This window comes from Rhinatrema bivittatum, chromosome 5 (genome assembly GCF_901001135.1).
Source record: "Rhinatrema bivittatum chromosome 5, aRhiBiv1.1, whole genome shotgun sequence".
Lineage (NCBI taxonomy): Eukaryota > Metazoa > Chordata > Amphibia > Gymnophiona > Rhinatrematidae > Rhinatrema > Rhinatrema bivittatum.
The window spans coordinates 184,836,063-184,855,295 of record NC_042619.1 but is presented as its reverse complement, the minus strand read 5'-3'; positions in this window follow the sequence as shown (position 1 = coordinate 184,855,295).

Here is a 19,233-nt window from a genome sequence, read left to right as displayed (position 1 = left end):
CCGATCGTTTACATCTCATTACATGCCGCGGGCGGAAAGGGTTTCCTGTTGATTTAAAGAAGCGGTAAGGATGGGTTAAAAGGGATAGTGAATCGCGGGTTGGACTTACACGGCCAAATTGTGAATAGAAAGTGGGTTAGAAGCAGGGTAACCGCAGCCGCACTTTACTGTATTGGCCTGTATGTTTGCTAATTGACTACATGCACAATGTTTTTTTGTTTTTTGTTTTTAATTTTTTGTTTATGCTGCTTATACATCTTTACAAAGAAGAAAAAGAAAAACAATGTACAGATTCTTAAATGTGTTTAGGATACATATACTTAACAATATTTGTATTTATCTGTAACTTAGGAATTAAAAAGAAAGTACAAAAATACTCCAGGAAGGAAAAAAGAAAATTGAGCGGTTAAGCAAAACAGGGAAACCCTTATACAATTGAAAAAGAGAGACATTCTCCTAGTTCTTTACCATTACTGCCACATACCTAATGCTAATTCTCAGGGGGGGTGAGAATCAAGATATTTTCGTAATTGTGTAACTTCAAAATAAACATATTTCTGACCATTTCTACAAATTTCACACTTGCATGGATATTTTACGGTCATTTTCCCACCTTTACTTTCCATCTTAATTCTAGAAATATTTTCCTCCTTAATTGCGTCATTCTGGAAAGGTCGGGATAAACCCAGATCTTTCCACCATGAAAATGTTCTACTCTTTTCCTCATAAATAATCTAAACTCAGCATCTCTATCAGTTGCAAATACAAAAGAAACTTGTAATGTTGTTCTGGTGTCTATCTTAGTTTCTACAGTAGCTTCTAAAACATCAGATACATTTAATGATGACTCTACTACTTTATTCTCTTCTACTATTGCAGTTTCAAGAGATGTGATAGCTGACCATAAAGATTCCAGTGTTATCTCATTTGGTTTAATTGGTAGTATTTTCAATTCCATTCCTGATTCTCCATTACCCTCTTTTGTTGCAATAGAATGATGAAAAACATCGGAGGAAATTTTTTGTGGTGGAGGAGGGGTAAACAGGGCACCGGGGCTAAGAGATGTTTCAGCCGAGAGATCAGGCATCCGCTCTATGCTTTTATCTACAATGGCCTCTTCCACCGGTTGATTACTAGGAGCTGATGAGAAAAAGGTTGGTATCTGTAGTTGAAATGGTTCAGATAATGGAGAGGATGTTTCTACCTCTCTTATCTTCGCCTTTCTTTTGGTATGAGGCATTTTATTTTGTAATGTTATATGATGCCAACATTACTCTCTCGTTAGTCTTCTCTGTTTAAAATCCTATCCTGAACGGGTTAGGAGCGGTATAGACCTGATTAAAGAAATAATTACTCACTTTTTCGAAGTTCTTGAAGTAATTTGTTATTCCACCATTTGTATCACAAAGTTAATAAGGTCGCACACCGTTGGGAGGTGACGCGCGCCGGGGAGGGCTGGCTTTTAAAGAAACCACCAGTCCCCTTTTGATGACGTCAGCGCTAGTGATTCATGGATGGCACTCCGGGGCCAGGAGTCTCCTCACCCCTACCACCAGGTAAAATAGCTCGATGTGTCTCGACCCAAGTAGTCAGGTAACAAACTCTGGTCGCCGCTCCTCCACCGACAAGCGCCGAGGAGGGCTGGCTTTTAAAGAAACCGCCAGTCCCCTTTTGATGACATCAGCGCTAGTGATTCATGGACGGCACTCCGGGGCCAGGAGTCTTCTCACCCCTACCACCAGGTAAAATAGCTCGATGTGTCTCGACCCAAGTAGTCAGGTAACAAACTCTGGTCGCCGCTCCTCCACCGACAAGCACCAAGGGGGGCTGGCTTTGAAAGAAACTGCCAGTCCCCTTTTGATGATGTCAGTGCTAGTGATTCATGGACGGCACTCCGGGGCCGGGAGTCTCCTCACCCCTACCACCAGGTAAAATAGCTCGATGTGTCTCGACCCAAGTAGTCAGGTAACAAACTCTGGTCGCCGCTCCTCCAACGACAAGCACCAAGGGGGGCTGGCTTTTAAAGAAACCGCCAGTCCCCTTTTGATGACGTCAGCGCTAGTGATTCGTGGACAGCACTCTGGGGCCAGGAGTCTCCTCACCCCTACCACCAGGTAAAATAGCTCGATGTGTCTCGACCCAAGTAGTCAGGTAACAAACTCTGGTCGCCGCTCCTCCACCAACAAGCACCAAGGGGGGCTGGCTTTTAAAGAAACTGCCAGTCCCCTTTTGATGACGTCAGAGCTAGTGATTCGTGGACAGCACTCCGGGGCCGGGAGTCTTCTCACCCCTACCACCAGGTAAAATAGCTCGATGTGTCTCGACCCAAGTAGTCAGGTAACAAATTCTGGTCGCCATTCCTCCATCAACAAGCGCCAAGGGGGGCTGGCTTTTAAAGAAACCGCCAGTCCCCTTTTGATGACGTCAGCGCTAGTAATTCGTGGATGGCACTCCGGGGCCGGGAGTCTCCTTACCCCTACCACCAGGTAAAATAGCTCGATGTGTCTCGACCCAAGTAGTCAGTTAACAAACTCTAGTCGCCGCACCTCCACCCATGTATGATGTTTTATGTTCTTGAATTATTGTTTATTTTTGTTCCAGCTGATGTAAGTGCCTGCTTAAAAATTTCATTAAATAAATTTAAACAAAAGAAAAAAAAAAGAAATTGCTTAGTGAATAAATAACTTAAATAACTTTTTAATCTTATAGAATAAATGAATTGGACCTGTAATAAAATTCGGGTAGTTATGTGGAATCAATAGATATACTCCACCCGATAAGCAGTAACTGGAGAATATTGTACACTGCAGTCTCTGAAGCAGCAGCCCGCGAAACGTGGGCACGCCGGACTGGCATTTTCTAACTCTGGACCCTTGAAGTGCCACAGCACCATCAAAGGGAAGTAACTTTTTCACATATTTATGAAAAAATAAGAAGTTAAAAAAAAAGGTTATGGACCGATGATTAAATAAAACCCATAGCAGTAAAAATTGCAAGCACATATTTGCAAACCGCAGGTAGTATGATGGTCCAATATATTAAGATAAATTAATCTATGAATTAATTTTCACAAAAGCTTAAAAAAAATGTTACTAATGTAACGGGATTGTTTCTAGAATAAACTGTTTTTCCCCACTCATGATGATATTTTAAAATCTGCCTGCATATGTGTATAAAAGCTGCTAAATCTCTAGCAGAAATACACGCAGGGCATTTCCTCAAGCCACTTCTTAAGAGTGTGCACACACATACATGTGGGAGGAGTATTTTAAATGACACATGTGTACTTGCATGCATAATATAAAATTGCAACAACACAACAAATGAAAGAATCCACTAATTGGGATATAAATGATTACAACAACAAATGAAGAATCCCGTGTAAGTAGAGCGGCGGGGACGCTCAAAGAGACCTCATAGAAATTGTCAATTATTTAAGCTGACATGTAAGCTTATAATGGCTCAAGCTTTGTTTTACTTGTAATCATCGGTCTCTATGGGCGTGTGATGCTCCTGCAATAGGTAGCTATCTCACGGCATGGCCAGTCTCTATTGGTACTCTGAAATAGAGTCTCTTGATATACTTAACTTGTGATTTTTATGTCCGTAGACGAACCAGTATTGTTAGTACAAGTGTGATCCGACGCTGTTCCGACACGGCGTGTTTCGGAGGAAATCCTCCTTCATCAGGGGCTCGGATGTCACTAATGCCGGTTTTTCACATTGCTGCAATAAAGTAAATAGACAAGACAGTGCCAAAATGCCCGCAAGTTTTAGGCTAGCGTAAAGCATGGAAGAAAGCACTTACTTTGTGGAAGGCAAGTTATGCGGCTGTATTTATAGCGTCTCAAATGGTTCTGTAAAGGAAAGTGTGCAAGTTGATAAAACATCCACTTTGTTTCAAAATGAAGACAGAAATACCTTGTCCCCATAATGTACTGACTTCCAGTGATGCTGGACTAGCATTCATGGAGCCGTGCAGGACGTCTGTCAGCGGACGGCGCGATGCAAACGCCGGCTTTTAAAGGGGAAAAGGGCGCCAAAACGGTGTCTGAGTCCTGAAATGGGCATTTACGTCACTGACGGGCGCCATCTTAGATCTGATCTGTCCAAAAAAGGGAAGTGACGTCATTGGAAGCCATTTTATAAATTTCTCAACTTCAGGATACCCCCATATCTATCCATATATGGGCTTGCGCGTCACTCTGAACGCCATCTTGGCTGAAGAGGAATCGATAATAACATGTAGTCCCAAATAGATACAGTTAAATCAAAGTGTACCACTCGATCCTTTCATTTAGACCATGTGGTTCCACAGATTGAAGTCGGTATATCCACTGTTGTTCTTTCAAGTTTAAGATGGAAATTCTGTCCCCACCTCGCCATGATTGTGCAACCTGCTCTATAATTAACCATTTAAACTGTTCAAACGTATGTTGATGAGTAACACAGTGTTGCACCATGGGGGCCTTGAGGTCCTGGTTCTTGATTCGACTTTTGTGTTCAATGAGACGTATTCTGATTTTGTGCTTGGTGCGACCTATATATATTTTGTTGCATGGGCATATCAGTCCATATATGACAAAATCTGAATTGCAATGGACAAGATGCCATCGTGTGATTTGCACCTGCGTATTGGTGTCTACCCATTCAATGCCCGTGATCGCCTGAACACAAAAACTGCAATTGCCACATTGAATCTGGCCAGGGGGACCTGTGGTTTGATCGAGCTGTTGAGAAGCCCGAACCACATGTTGTTTAATATTGGTGCCCTGACTGTATGCAAACATCGGCTGATTGCAAAAGATGGGGTGGGGACTTAGAACATGCCAATTATGTTGTATAGATTGTCTGATGCGTTGGGTGAGATCAGTGTGTTCCAACACGCACACTAATTGTGACGTCTGAGTCTTGCTCTTATAATGTAACAGGGATTCCCGTGGGGAGAACTTGGCCCTTTTATATGCTCTCTTGATTGCAATGTTAGGGTATCCCCTGTCTCGGAATCTATCACCAAGAATGGCGCTTTGTTGTATGAAATCTTGTTGATCAGAGCATATCCTACGAATGCGGAAAAACTGTCCTACTGGGAGCCCTTCCTTGAACCTTCTGGGGTGATGACTCTCAAATTTTAAAAGGTTGTTGCGGTCAGTAGGTTTTCTGAAAAGGGTAGTTTGAATAGTACCTGCTTTTTTTGAAATCAGGATATCCAAAAAAGATAGTTGGTCTCTATCGAACACCATAGTAAATTTAAGGTGTGTACTGACTGTATTCAGCCATGAGAGAAACTCGGTCAATTGTTGTACAGTGTCGTTCCAGATGAAGAATATGTCGTCTATATATCTTGACCATTGGGTAATGGATTTGAAAAATGGGGAAGGATATATTACTGTTTCTTCTAATTGAGAAACAAATAAATTGGCAATATCCGGGGCCACCGGAGACCCCATAGCAACCCCATGTATCTGTAAAAAATAATCCTGTTGATATGCAAAATAGTTTTTAAACAGTACAAATTCCAATAAGGACACTAAAAATTCTGTGGGTATGCGTTGTGGACGTATGCGATTATTGAAAATGTTTTTGCCCAGTTCTAATGCTTCTTTTTGTGGTACATTGGTGTAAAGTGATTCTATGTCTAAACTGACTAATAAGGCTTTATTCGGAACTGTATGTATATTTCGAAGTAGCCTTAACATGTGTGATGTGTCCTGTATGTATGATTTGGATGTACTGACGACAGGTTGGAGGAAATGGTCCAAAAATTTAGCCAATGGTTCCAAAAGGGAACCATTTGCAGATACAATGGGCCGACATGGTGGGTTTACCAAGGTTTTGTGTATTTTAGGTACCCCATATATGACCGGTGTTCTGGGGTATTGTACATTCAGGAACCTATACTCTTTCGTGGTAAGGAATCCTATCGATAGGGCTGTTTGTAATACATCTTGGATCTGAAGGAGGAGGTCTGCTGTAGGATCCATTGTTAATTTGCGATAAAATTTTTTATCGTCAAGTTGTCTGTAAATCTCTTGTTGATATGTGGTTTGGTCCATGATAACGACCGCTCCCCCCTTATCTGCAGGTTTGACTATGATATCTGTGTTCTGTGCTAGCTGTTTGAGTGCATAATTTTCATTTCTAGGTAAGTTGTAGAAAGTATGACGTGGTGCAATCTCCATTTTAGTGACATCTTGGAGAACTAATGTTTGGAAAGTTTTAATGTGAGGGTCAATAGGTCCCGGTGGGAGCCATCGGGACTTCGGTCGCACTATAGACATGTCATGAGCGATATCTATGGTAGAAAAATGATGTTTGATTATAAGAGATCGAAAAAATCTATGCAGTGCGATCCTGCTGGTGAATGGATTGTGTCTATTAGTTGGAACAAAAGCTAATCCCCTGTTAAGAACCGATTCCTCGTCCGGAGTTAGATGATGGTGCGATAGATTGATCACTGACGATTGGATTGAGAGCGAGTGAACGGTTTGTGCCACATTGTGTCTTCGTCTCGGGATGATTGGTATGTTGTTTTCTTGCCTCGTGCTCATCCTGGTTTGGGAGGAAATTTGCGTTTGTCTAAAAAAGACTTCTTACGGTGTCTGATGGGGCATCCAAGCCATTAGAAGACTCCTCTGAATCTGCGAAGGCAACTTTTCTAGGTAGAGCTGCTGATGCTTCCTTGTATTTATTTAACCAAAGGTAAATATTGTCTTCATCATAATCGTTATAAATTTAGTAATCTTCCTGCGTTTAATATCTGTTCTGAATTTTTCAGTGGACCGTTGAAGTTCTTCTATGGATGTCTGCGCTATTTCCTCAGAGGTGCTTTGTTTGTATTCATCCTCGATGACAACGATCTCTGCTTTAATCTCGTCAGTGACTATTTTAGTATATTCAATAATTAACAGCATGAGATCTAGGGAGCACTTGTTGAGAATGGCGACCCACTTGGTCAGAAATTCAGGTCGTTCTGTGAACATAAGAGGTTCCTTATTCATTCTCAGGCCCCTTGGAATATACTGTTGTTTCACATATTCAATTAAAGTGATGCCATGTAGTTCCGCACGTACATTGCGTTTATGTAAATTAGTGAGATCAGCTAAAGCATCTGTAGTTGGTGGAGGGGGAGCTGAATCTGAGAAGAGAGATTGTTCTAATGCTATAGTTGCCACGTGATCAGCTGAGTAGCTGAAAATGTTCTTCCAATCTGAAGCTGCCATCGGTAATGGATATTTATCATAACAACACAACAAATGAAAGAATCCACTAATCGGGATATAAATGATTACAACAACAAATGAAGAATCCCGTGTAAGTAGAGCGGCGGGGACGCTCAAAGAGACCTCATAGAAATTGTCAATTATTTAAGCTGACATGTAAGCTTATAATGGCTCAAGCTTTGTTTTACTTGTAATCATCGGTCTCTATGGGCGTGTGATGCTCCTGCAATAGGTAGCTATCTCACGGCATGGTCAGTCTCTATTGGTACTCTGAAATAGAGTCTCTTGATATACTTAACTTGCGATTTTTATGTCCGTAGACGAACCAGTATTGTTAGTACAAGTGTGATCCGACGCTGTTCCGACACGGCGTGTTTCGGAGGAAATCCTCCTTCATCAGGGGCTCGGATGTCACTAATGCCGGTTTTTCACATTGCTGCAATAAAGTAAATAGACAAGACAGTGCCAAAATGCCCGCAAGTTTTAGGCTAGCGTAAAGCATGGAAGAAAGCACTTACTTTGTGGAAGGCAAGTTATGCGGCTGTATTTATAGCGTCTCAAATGGTTCTGTAAAGGAAAGTGTGCAAGTTGATAAAACATCCACTTTGTTTCAAAATGAAGACAGAAATACCTTGTCCCCATAATGTACTGACTTCCAGTGATGCTGGACTAGCATTCATGGAGCCGTGCAGGACGTCTGTCAGCGGACGGCGCGATGCAAACGCCGGCTTTTAAAGGGGAAAAGGGCGCCAAAACGGTGTCTGAGTCCTGAAATGGGCATTTACGTCACTGACGGGCGCCATCTTAGATCTGATCTGTCCAAAAAAGGGAAGTGACGTCATTGGAAGCCATTTTATAAATTTCTCAACTTCAGGATACCCCCATATCTATCCATATATGGGCTTGCGCGTCACTCTGAACGCCATCTTGGCTGAAGAGGAATCGATAATAACATGTAGTCCCAAATAGATACAGTTAAATCAAAGTGTACCACTCGATCCTTTCATTTAGACCATGTGGTTCCACAGATTGAAGTCGGTATATCCACTGTTGTTCTTTCAAGTTTAAGATGGAAATTCTGTCCCCACCTCGCCATGATTGTGCAACCTGCTCTATAATTAACCATTTAAACTGTTCAAACGTATGTTGATGAGTAACACAGTGTTGCACCATGGGGGCCTTGAGGTCCTGGTTCTTGATTCGACTTTTGTGTTCAATGAGACGTATTCTGATTTTGCGCTTGGTGCGACCTATATATATTTTGTTGCATGGGCATATCAGTCCATATATGACAAAATCTGAATTGCAATGGACAAGATGCCGTCGTGTGATTTGCACCTGCGTATTGGTGTCTACCCATTCAATGCCCGTAATCGCCTTAACACAAAAACTGCAATTGCCACATTGAATCTGGCCAGGGGGACCTGTGGTTTGATCGAGCTGTTGAGAAGCCCGAACCACGTGTTATTTAATATTGGTGCCCCGACTGTATGCAAACATCGGCTGATTGCAAAAGATGGGGTGGGGACTTAGAACATGCCAATTACGTTGTATAGATTGTCTGATGCGTTGGGTGAGATCAGTGTGTTCCAACACGCACACTAATTGTGACGTCTGAGTCTTGCTCTTATAATGTAACAGGGATTCCCGTGGGGAGAACTTGGCCCTTTTATATGCTCAAGAGAGCATATAAAAGGTTCTTGATTCGACTTTTGTGTTCAATGAGACGTATTCTGATTTTGCGCTTGGTGCGACCTATACATATTTTAATATGTATAGGTCGCACCAATATGTATAGGTCGCACCAATATGTATAGGTCCCATGGGGAGAACTTGGCCCTAAAAGGGCCAAGTTCTCCCCACGGGAATCCCTGTTACATTATAAGAGCAAGACTCAGACGTCACAATTAGTGTGCGTGTTGGAACACACTGATCTCACCCAACGCATCAGACAATCTATACAACATAATTGGCATGTTCTAAGTCCCCACCCCATCTTTTGCAATCAGCCGATGTTTGCATACAGTCGGGGCACCAATATTAAACAACACGTGGTTCGGGCTTCTCAACAGCTCGATCAAACCACAGGTCCCCCTGGCCAGATTCAATGTGGCAATTGCAGTTTTTGTGTTAAGGCGATTACGGGCATTGAATGGGTAGACACCAATACGCAGGTGCAAATCACACGACGGCATCTTGTCCATTGCAATTCAGATTTTGTCATATATGGACTGATATGCCCATGCAACAAAATATATATAGGTCGCACCAAGCGCAAAATCAGAATACGTCTCATTGAACACAAAAGTCGAATCAAGAACCAGGACCTCAAGGCCCCCATGGTGCAACACTGTGTTACTCATCAACATACGTTTGAACAGTTTAAATGGTTAATTATAGAGCAGGTTGCACAATCATGGCGAGGTGGGGACAGAATTTCCATCTTAAACTTGAAAGAACAACAGTGGATATACCGACTTCAATCTGTGGAACCACATGGTCTAAATGAAAGGATCGAGTGGTACACTTTGATTTAACTGTATCTATTTGGGACTACATGTTATTATCGATTCCTCTTCAGCCAAGATGGCGTTCAGAGTGACGCGCAAGCCCATATATGGATAGATATGGGGGTATCCTGAAGTTGAGAAATTTATAAAATGGCTTCCAATGACGTCACTTCCCTTTTTTGGACAGATCAGATCTAAGATGGCGCCCGTCAGTGACGTAAATGCCCATTTCAGGACTCAGACACCGTTTTGGCGCCCTTTTCCCCTTTAAAAGCCGGCGTTTGCATCGCGCCGTCCGCTGACAGACGTCCTGCACGGCTCCATGAATGCTAGTCCAGCATCACTGGAAGTCAGTACATTATGGGGACAAGGTATTTCTGTCTTCATTTTGAAACAAAGTGGATGTTTTATCAACTTGCACACTTTCCTTTACAGAACCATTTGAGACGCTATAAATACAGCCGCATAACTTGCCTTCCACAAAGTAAGTGCTTTCTTCCATGCTTTACGCTAGCCTAAAACTTGCGGGCATTTTGGCACTGTCTTGTCTATTTACTTTATTGCAGCAATGTGAAAAACCGGCATTAGTGACATCCGAGCCCCTGATGAAGGAGGATTTCCTCCGAAACACGCCGTGTCGGAACAGCGTCGGATCACACTTGTACTAACAATACTGGTTCGTCTACGGACATAAAAATTGCAAGTTAAGTATATCAAGAGACTCTATTTCAGAGTACCAATAGAGACTGACCGTGCCGTGAGATAGCTACCTATTGCAGGAGCATCACACGCCCATAGAGACCGATGATTACAAGTAAAACAAAGCTTGAGCCATTATAAGCTTACATGTCAGCTTAAATAATTGACAATTTCTATGAGGTCTCTTTGAGCGTCCCCGCCGCTCTACTTACACGGGATTCTTCATTTGTTGTTGTAATATAAAATTGCAGCATATCTCCACTTGTACGCTGATAAGCATGTTTATAAGCTTACTCTGTTAGGGAATAGCCACTGTTTATTACTGGCATGAGTAGAATGGGATGTACATAATATCCTCTGATCCCAGTTCAATATCCTCTGATCCCAGTTCAATAGAATGGGATGTACATAATATCCTCTGATCCCAGTTCATAATATCCTCTGATCCCAGTTCAATAGTCCTTGTTAATTGTAACTGCTTTCTTCGACACGTTATTTCTGTTTTGATGTATTTATTGCACCCCTGTTTATTTGTAAACCAGCATGGTGTGATCGCTTCATGAATGCCGGTATATAAAAACCTTAAATAAATAAATAAATATTTGTTTACTTGCCAGGTATATGTAACCTGGATTGGCCACTGTAGGAAAGAGGATGCTGGGCTTGATAAACCCTCAGTCCGACCCAATAAGGCACTGTCTTATGTTCTTAGGTGGACTGATCTAGATCTTCACTACTTTCTCTCTGTCATGATGTAATTTGTTGAAGTCTACTGCCTAATGGAGATTTGGATATTGCAAACACATTTTTTGTATTAATAATGTAATTTAACCCAACTCACAGTACCATTCACTGTATGGAGAACTATCACACACTCACAGACGCTCACAGACAAATATATAGTATTTGTGCTGTGCTGTGTGCCCTGCTGACTGATTTTAAATAGAAAAAATTATTAGCTAAATAATAAACAAGATCAAAAAGACTAGCAGCTTGGTAATACTCTTCTTTTCTTTAGTCTATTATTTTTCTCTGCTCACGTGACTGTCTGAGGCAAAATAACTACAAGCACTGCTACAATCTCCACATTATCTCTTACTCTGACCTTCCCCCAGTGAAGAGAAAAATAAAAATTAGTAGCAGTACACTGCCTCTGTCTTTCTGGTAGAGTGAGACCATTGCAGCAGAAAGATCATAAGCCTCCCTTTATCAGTGCCAAAACTAAACATTTCTAAGTTGTTTTTTTTAACTGTGAGATCTTCTACAAACAGCTAGAGAGGAAATACAGATTGCTTCTTGCACATGCTCAGACTTTATGGTGGGAATGATTTAGGATCACTTGACCCAGATAGAAGGTACAGGCTATTTAAAAAGATGCTGCACAGTGATTTGCTCTTTGGCTGTTCTTCTTAACAATTTGTTCTGCCTCAGTTCTGACAAGGAAGAGTTGGTTCTATAGTTAACAGTATTTTACTCAGCAGTACCTAGTCATAGATTTCAATGGGCCTTAGACTTGAATGAAAAACATAAACAAATGAGACAAATATTGTTAATTTCCTTTGTGGAACCTATTCATTCAGTTTGGGGGTCTACAAATTAAATAAATATGGATTAATTTGTTTTGTTTTACCCATTCATTTCAAACAAATGTGCATCCTTAATCTTAGGGCAATTATGTCATTTTACTCTTTTGTGACAGATCCAATCAAGCAATTGCTTATTATTGACTTTTATTGCTAAAAATATAATTTCAGTTTGAAAAAATTATAAAAGCTTCCCTAACTGTAATGTATTTTTGTTAATTATACAGTTGATTACATGCAAGCATATTCATGAAGGTGCAATAAGTGTTAACTCACCAAACACACATGCTATATCACAGCCCCCATTTTTTTCAATGGGCTCTGTACACTAATAATGCACATTTTGGCTTGATAATGTTTATACTATGTGAATAGATAGATGAATATCACATCTGATGGCATGAAGTTTAATTGAGTTCTGATTTAAAATGGCAGTGAGCTAAAGCTAGCACCTTGTATATAGGAAAGCTGATAAAATCTCTTATTGTTTTCTTCTTTTAGATGGTAAATCAAGTTTATGTTCACATGATTCAAGTTAGTAGCTTGATATATTATGTAATGATGTAGCTCAAACTATATATTTTCATGCAGAGAAACCATGCTTTAATTTTCTTTATCAGGTTTGTTATTTTTCAAGTAAATATTGCCATACTGCCATGTCCAGAAGATCACAAAAGTAAAACAATTTTCAGTTGCAGGGAAGTATCACTTCATACAGAGGAATGGTATTCAGTTTAAAATCTCAAAGCTTGCCGCTTTTTTGTATATTGAAAGAGATACATTTTCACAGATATTATACAATATACGGGTATTACTCATATAAATGACTTTGAAATTTGTCTTACCTTCTGAATTTACCATGCAACTTGAAATGTTAATGGTGAGTTGTAACACAAAGGCTATTAGTGAACTAATAATATGAATAAAACACAGGTCAGCAACTCATTTAGGGTTAGATGCAATAAGACGTGTGTTTGTTATAGTATTGAGAGCCCATTGTCCTAACGCATGCACAGCCAAATCCCCTAAGCAACTAATGCAGTACTAAATAAGATGGAAATTGGGGCAATGTAAAAAAGCATACACTAAGGGGAAACTGTATGTCTAAAGCCTCAAAAGAATATATTCCATCAGGCATTCAATACAAATGTCTGTTTTGATCAGGCTTTTTTTTTTGGTAATTTTACTGAGGTGCTGAAGTTTATTATATCAGGCACCCATTGCTACAGGCATCTAAAATGCATGACCAAAAGAAAAGTGCACTTCTTTTTTTATCAAAATCGATATATATGTATTTTTCTCTACCGCAAGCTGTAAATTTAAGAGTCAGGATGACACTAAGGAGGAGGACACATTTATCGCAACACAGAGGACCGTATTTTTAAATGTTTCACATGAGCCCTTGACTGTGAGTTAACTTTACACCACCTCCGGAGTTGAAGTTAAATTCCCTGCATTAAAAATTGTGCATTGGAGGTGCAGCCTTTGGGTATGCTTTTCTGTTTTGGGTGGTAATAGCTAACATACTCATTTACCTGGAATTTATATGTGCTGGGAGTGGAGGAGTAGCCTAGTGGTTAGAGCAGTGGGCTATCAACGAGGAGGTTAGGGTTCAACTCTCAATCCTTGTGACCTTGGGCAAGTCACTTTACCCTCCATTGCCTCAGGTACAAACTTAGGGGGTCATTTATCAAAATGCAATAAGGCGTTTTCGCATGCAAAAAGCCCCGTTAGCCTGTCTGCAAAGAGCTATCGCACAGCCGTAATGCTAATTTTAACTACACGTAATTGGATTGCGTTAGGCTGTGAGATAGCTGCTGTGACCGTGCGGTAAGAGTGTAGGGGGTTAATGGCCACTTTGACATTCTATGTGATACCTACGAACAGAACAGTGGTCTCTTGTGAAGATTTGATGGCCTTCGGAGTGAGGAAACTCACTCCAAGATGAGATTTGGGCAGTGTTCTCTCAACCTAGCTTGATGTTACCCAGGTAGAGAGTCCATCAAGCTAGGTTGAGAGAACATTGCCCAAATCTCATCTTGGAGTGAGTTTCCTCACTCCGAAGGCCATCAAATCTTCACAAGAGACCACTGTTCTGTTCGTAGGTGTTACGTAGAATGTCAAAGTGGCCCCTAACCCCCTACACTCTTACCTAAACCCCACCTCGAGTTACTAGGCGGGCCTACCATAGGGATACAAATACCTACCTATGGGAATGACATTATGGCCAGGTGCACTCTCTCTCTCTCTCTCTCTCTCTCCCCCCCCCTCCCAAGTCTGGGACCATTAACAATGGTCCCCCAGTGGTTGAATGCAGGAAATACAACAGGTCGGCACTTATCACAGAATCTGAAAAGGGTATCGCAATTTGCACTAACTTAGCTCTTCACACAGGTAATTAGCACAAATTGTGATAAATGCTATATTAGCATAAAACACACCCCTTTTGCTATCACATGCGGTACTTACCGCATTTTTATAAATTGAGGCCTTAGATTGTAAGCCCTTTGGGGATAGGGAAAAACCTACAGTTCCTAAATGTAATCCACTTTAAAGTGCTGAAAAAAAAATGGAATCTAAATCTATCAGGTACAAATTTGGGAGGACAATGTGTTTTGAACACACTAATCTCCTTACTGCATTGGTTGATGTCTTGCTCACCCAAAAAGCACTTCCAACTACAAGTAAACACACGTGCTAGGCTAAGTGCCTTTTATTGCATTGGCCAGATAGAAATGTTAATACATAAGCTCCATTCTATCACATTTCTCAAAACCTTCAATACTTACTTAAGACAGTGCATAAATATGTATATTTAAAGTCTGACTGAATTACTTTTTACAAATGCTTCTTGAAAATTGAATATTATACTGTTAAATAACAGCAATAATAACAGTTAAATAATAACAGTTAAATAATAATAACAGTTAAATATGGGCTATGGTAATGATGCTGCAGAAATAGAGAAAATGTTCCATATATCTTTTTCCAAACATCCTGATATCAGAATAAACTGCTCACAGGTTTTTGTCTGTAGCATCAAACTCTTAAAGTGGTAGAGAAACTTTACCAAGAAAATCTGATACAAAATTCAAACTTCCTTTTTTATGTGGTTTTATTGCAAGAAGTCAATTTTGAATAGACAAAAATAAAAGTAACAGTTGCTCTACCACATCCTCATTATATACTTTTCATTTTTCATTCCACACATGCATAGCCAATCAATACATTATTCTTTGATTATCCATGTTCCTTCATCATATTTACATGTCATCATCACCATGAACCAATTATGAATGAAGTTTTATTTTATTTATTTATTTATTAAAATTTAGTTATCGCTTAACAATTAAGGCCTAAGTGATGTACAAAATAAAAAATCCACATAAAATAACATAAATACAAAAAAATTAGAAACAAAGCATAATAAACAAAATATTTGGATGTTCACTAGAATCACAACTTCTGAAGGCATAGTTCATTGAAACCATATGAAGGGGCTCAAGAATTGCTGACTTATTATGCAACAGAAGACACTGCAAATGCCCCTACCCAAAAGCCTGTTTTAGCAGAAAGATTTTCAGAGAAATCTGAACTTCTTTAAGCAATCAATCATTCTATTGTCTATTGGTAGAGTATTCCAGAGACAACACACTGCTACAGAAAAAGTGGATACTTTTGTCATTATGAGGCAAGCGGCTCTGACTGAGGGCACATCCAGCAGTAGGGATGTGAATCATTTTTCAACGATTAAAATTATCGTCCGATAATGTTTATATCGTCTTAAATCGTTATAGAACACGATACAATAGAAATTCTAATGATTTATCGTTAAAAATCGTTAAATCGTGTTAGTGCGCACTAACTCGAGTTAGTGCGCACTAACTCCCCGTTAGTGCGCACTAACTCGATTTAGTGCGCACTAACTGAAAATGATACAAATAAACACTTTCCAGGTCACTGAAGGTCAGTTAGGAATGAATATGTGTTCCTATTGGCTGGCTGCCCTCTTATCTATTGATGTTACCAAGGTTACCACTGAGGTGATGGTTGGGGGGATGGGAAATGGAACGGGAAACTAACGAACACCAACAGAAAATGAAACAAAGTGTTCACACTTCCCAGGTCAGTAAAGGTCACTTAGGAATGAATATGTATGTATGTATTCCTATTGGCTGGCTGTGCTCTTATCTATTGATGTTACCAAGGCTAATACTGAGGTAATGGTTGGGGGGATGTGAAATGGAAACAGTTGGAAGCTTGACAAAAAAAGTAATGTAATGATCAGCACTCACGTGACTAGAACTTGTTTGTTTATTATTTTTGTTAGCAGGCACCTGAAATGCTAGTGCATGTTGAATTTGCCAATCACTGTGCATTTTAGAAAGGTGGTCCTGGCTGGAACTGTACACAGTTCAAATCTATGTAATTGATTGTTGGTAAGTGTATTTTTTAAGTAGCCACACTGGCACAAGTATGTTTACTTTTCCTCCTACTTAACTCACTAGCTCAGCTTTGTAAGAAGGGCTTCTCTGCTTGTGTGTTGTTTTTGTTTGGTGTGAGGAGAGCAGAAACATCAGATCTTTATTCAATCTACTACAGTCATCTCTTACAGTGCCCTATCCCTATTAATACCAGGAGTGTTGTGATCTTCCTGCACACAGTGCCCTAACCCTGATACCAGTCTGAGACAGCTCCCTCCCTGCATTACTAGTGAGAGGCTGGCTTCACAGACAGGGGGGAGCTGCCTGACCCTCACTCCTGACTTCCCCCATGTCCCAGCTAGTGAATGGTGTGTGGGTGAGGGGGGGGGGGAGGATGGTGAAGTCTGAGACAGCTCCCTCCCTGCATTACTAGTGAGAGGCTGGCTTCACAGACAGGGGGGAGCTGCCTGACCCTCACTCCTGACTTCCCCCATGTCCCAGCTAGTGAATGGTGTGTGGGTGAGGGGGGGGGAGGATGGTGAAGTCTGAGACAGCTCCCTCCCTGCATTACTAGTGAGAGGCTGGCTTCACAGACAGGGGGGAGCTGCCTGACCCTCACTCCTGACTTCCCTCATGTCCCAGCTAGTGAATGGTGTGTGGGTGAGGGGCGGGGGGGAGGATGGTGAAGTCTGAGACAGCTCCCTCCCTGCATTACTAGTGAGAGGCTGGCTTCACAGACAGGGGGGAGCTGCCTGACCCTCACTCCTGACTTCCCCCATGTCCCAGCTAGTGAATGGTGTGTGGGTGAGGGGGGGGGGAGGATGGTGAAGTCTGAGACAGCTCCCTCCCTGCATTACTAGTGAGAGGCTGGCTTCACAGACAGGGGGGAGCTGCCTGACCCTCACTCCTCCGGGGTATTGTGATCTTCCTGCACACAGTGCCCTATCCCTGATACCAGGGGTGTTGTGATCTTCCTGCATGCAGTGCCCTATCCCTATTAATACCAGGAGTGTTGTGATCTTCCTGCATGCAGTGCCCTATCCCTATTAATACCAGGAGTGTTGTGATCTTCCTGCATGCAGTGCCCTATCCCTGATACCGGGATGTGTGCAAGAAGATCACAACACCCCCGGTATCAGGAATAGGGCACTGTGTGCAGGAAGATCACAACACCCCCAGTATCAGGAATAGGGCACTGTGGGCAGGAAGATCACAACACCCCTGGTATTAGGGATAGGGCACTGTGTGCAGGAAGATCACAACACTCCTGGTATCAGGGTTAGGGCACAAGTTCTAGTCACATTGACTGATCACATTACTTGTTTTGTCAAGCTACCAACTGTTTCCATTTCCCATCCCCCATATACTGTCAGTAGGAAACTTGGTAACATGAATAAATAAGAGGGCAGCCAATAGGAATACATATTCATTCCTAAACTGACCTTAACTGACCTGAAAAGTGTCAAATTGTATCATTTTCAGTTAGTGCGCACTAACTCCCAGTTAGTGCGCACTAACTCCCGTTAGTGCGCACTAACTCGAGTTAGTGCGCACTTATCGGAAAAAACGATTTTTAACGATTTTTTAACTAAAAAATCGTGCCTAAGACGATTTTCTTGCCCTGCCACACGATTTCTATCGTTAAGACGATATGGAAAACGATTCACATCCCTATCCAGCAGCACATGCTTCAAGAATCTTAACTGATGAGAAGTTAATATATTTTCAAGAAAGCATTAGCACATGGCATAATCTTGAATTAATCAGTTTAAACACGGTCACCTCAGTATCCTGCTTTTTCCTGACTCCGTTCCAGTATCCTGCTTGCTCCTGATTCTATTCCTACCCATTCCAGCTCCTGAGTTCCAGCTTCCACTTGCTTGCTTCTTCGGTTTGACTTCGGCTTGGTACCTGGTTTCGTCTGTCTGCTGCCCGTCCTGACCCTTGGCTTGCTCTTTGGTTTCGTCTGTCTTCAGCCGGCCCTGACCTCTGGCCGTCTCCTCATCTTGCATCTCTGCTGCCTGCCTTGAATCCCTGGACTACCTCCGACTCCCCACATCTTCAGCCTGCCTCAACTCAGACTGCTCTCTGTACTCCTCTTCACCAGGAGACCTTCTCCTAAGTCCTGCCGGCCCCGGCACCCAAGGGCTTAACCTGCAGAGAACCCATGCAACTCAGTCACAGCCCTCTTACTCCGGAGGAGAGGAAGCGCAGCTGTTCCTTAGGCTTAGGTTCCTTTGTGCCTTTACTATGGTGGCAAGGGCCACATGTTGTCACAATGCAGGGAGCGACCGGAAAACTCCCAAGCTTAGGCGTTACTGGGGAGCTAACCATAGGCTGTGTGAAACCCGCTCCCCAATGCACGGTTCCTGTCTCTTTGGAATACCCCGGTGGGTCTTTTTCTACATTGGCCTTTATCGACTCCGGGGCTGGAGGGAACTTCATCCTAGCTGACCTGGCACAATAGCTGCAACTTCCCGTGGTTGCCCATACACTGCTGCTATGAGTATCCTCCATTCATGGCACCCCTTTACTAGGCTGCATCTCATCCAGGACAGCTCCATTGATCCTCTGCACCGGGGTTCTCCATAAGGAGGAAATCTCCTTCTACATCCTGGACAAATCTATCCATTCTATAGTCTTGGGTCTACCCTGGCTTCAGAAGCACTCTCCACTTATTAGTTGGGATTCCCTGCAGATCACGGCCTGGAGTCCAACTTGCTTTTTGACTTGCTTGCCTATGCTGCCTTGGCCTAGTATTCCTTTGTCTGCTATCGCTCTTTTGCTACTGTTG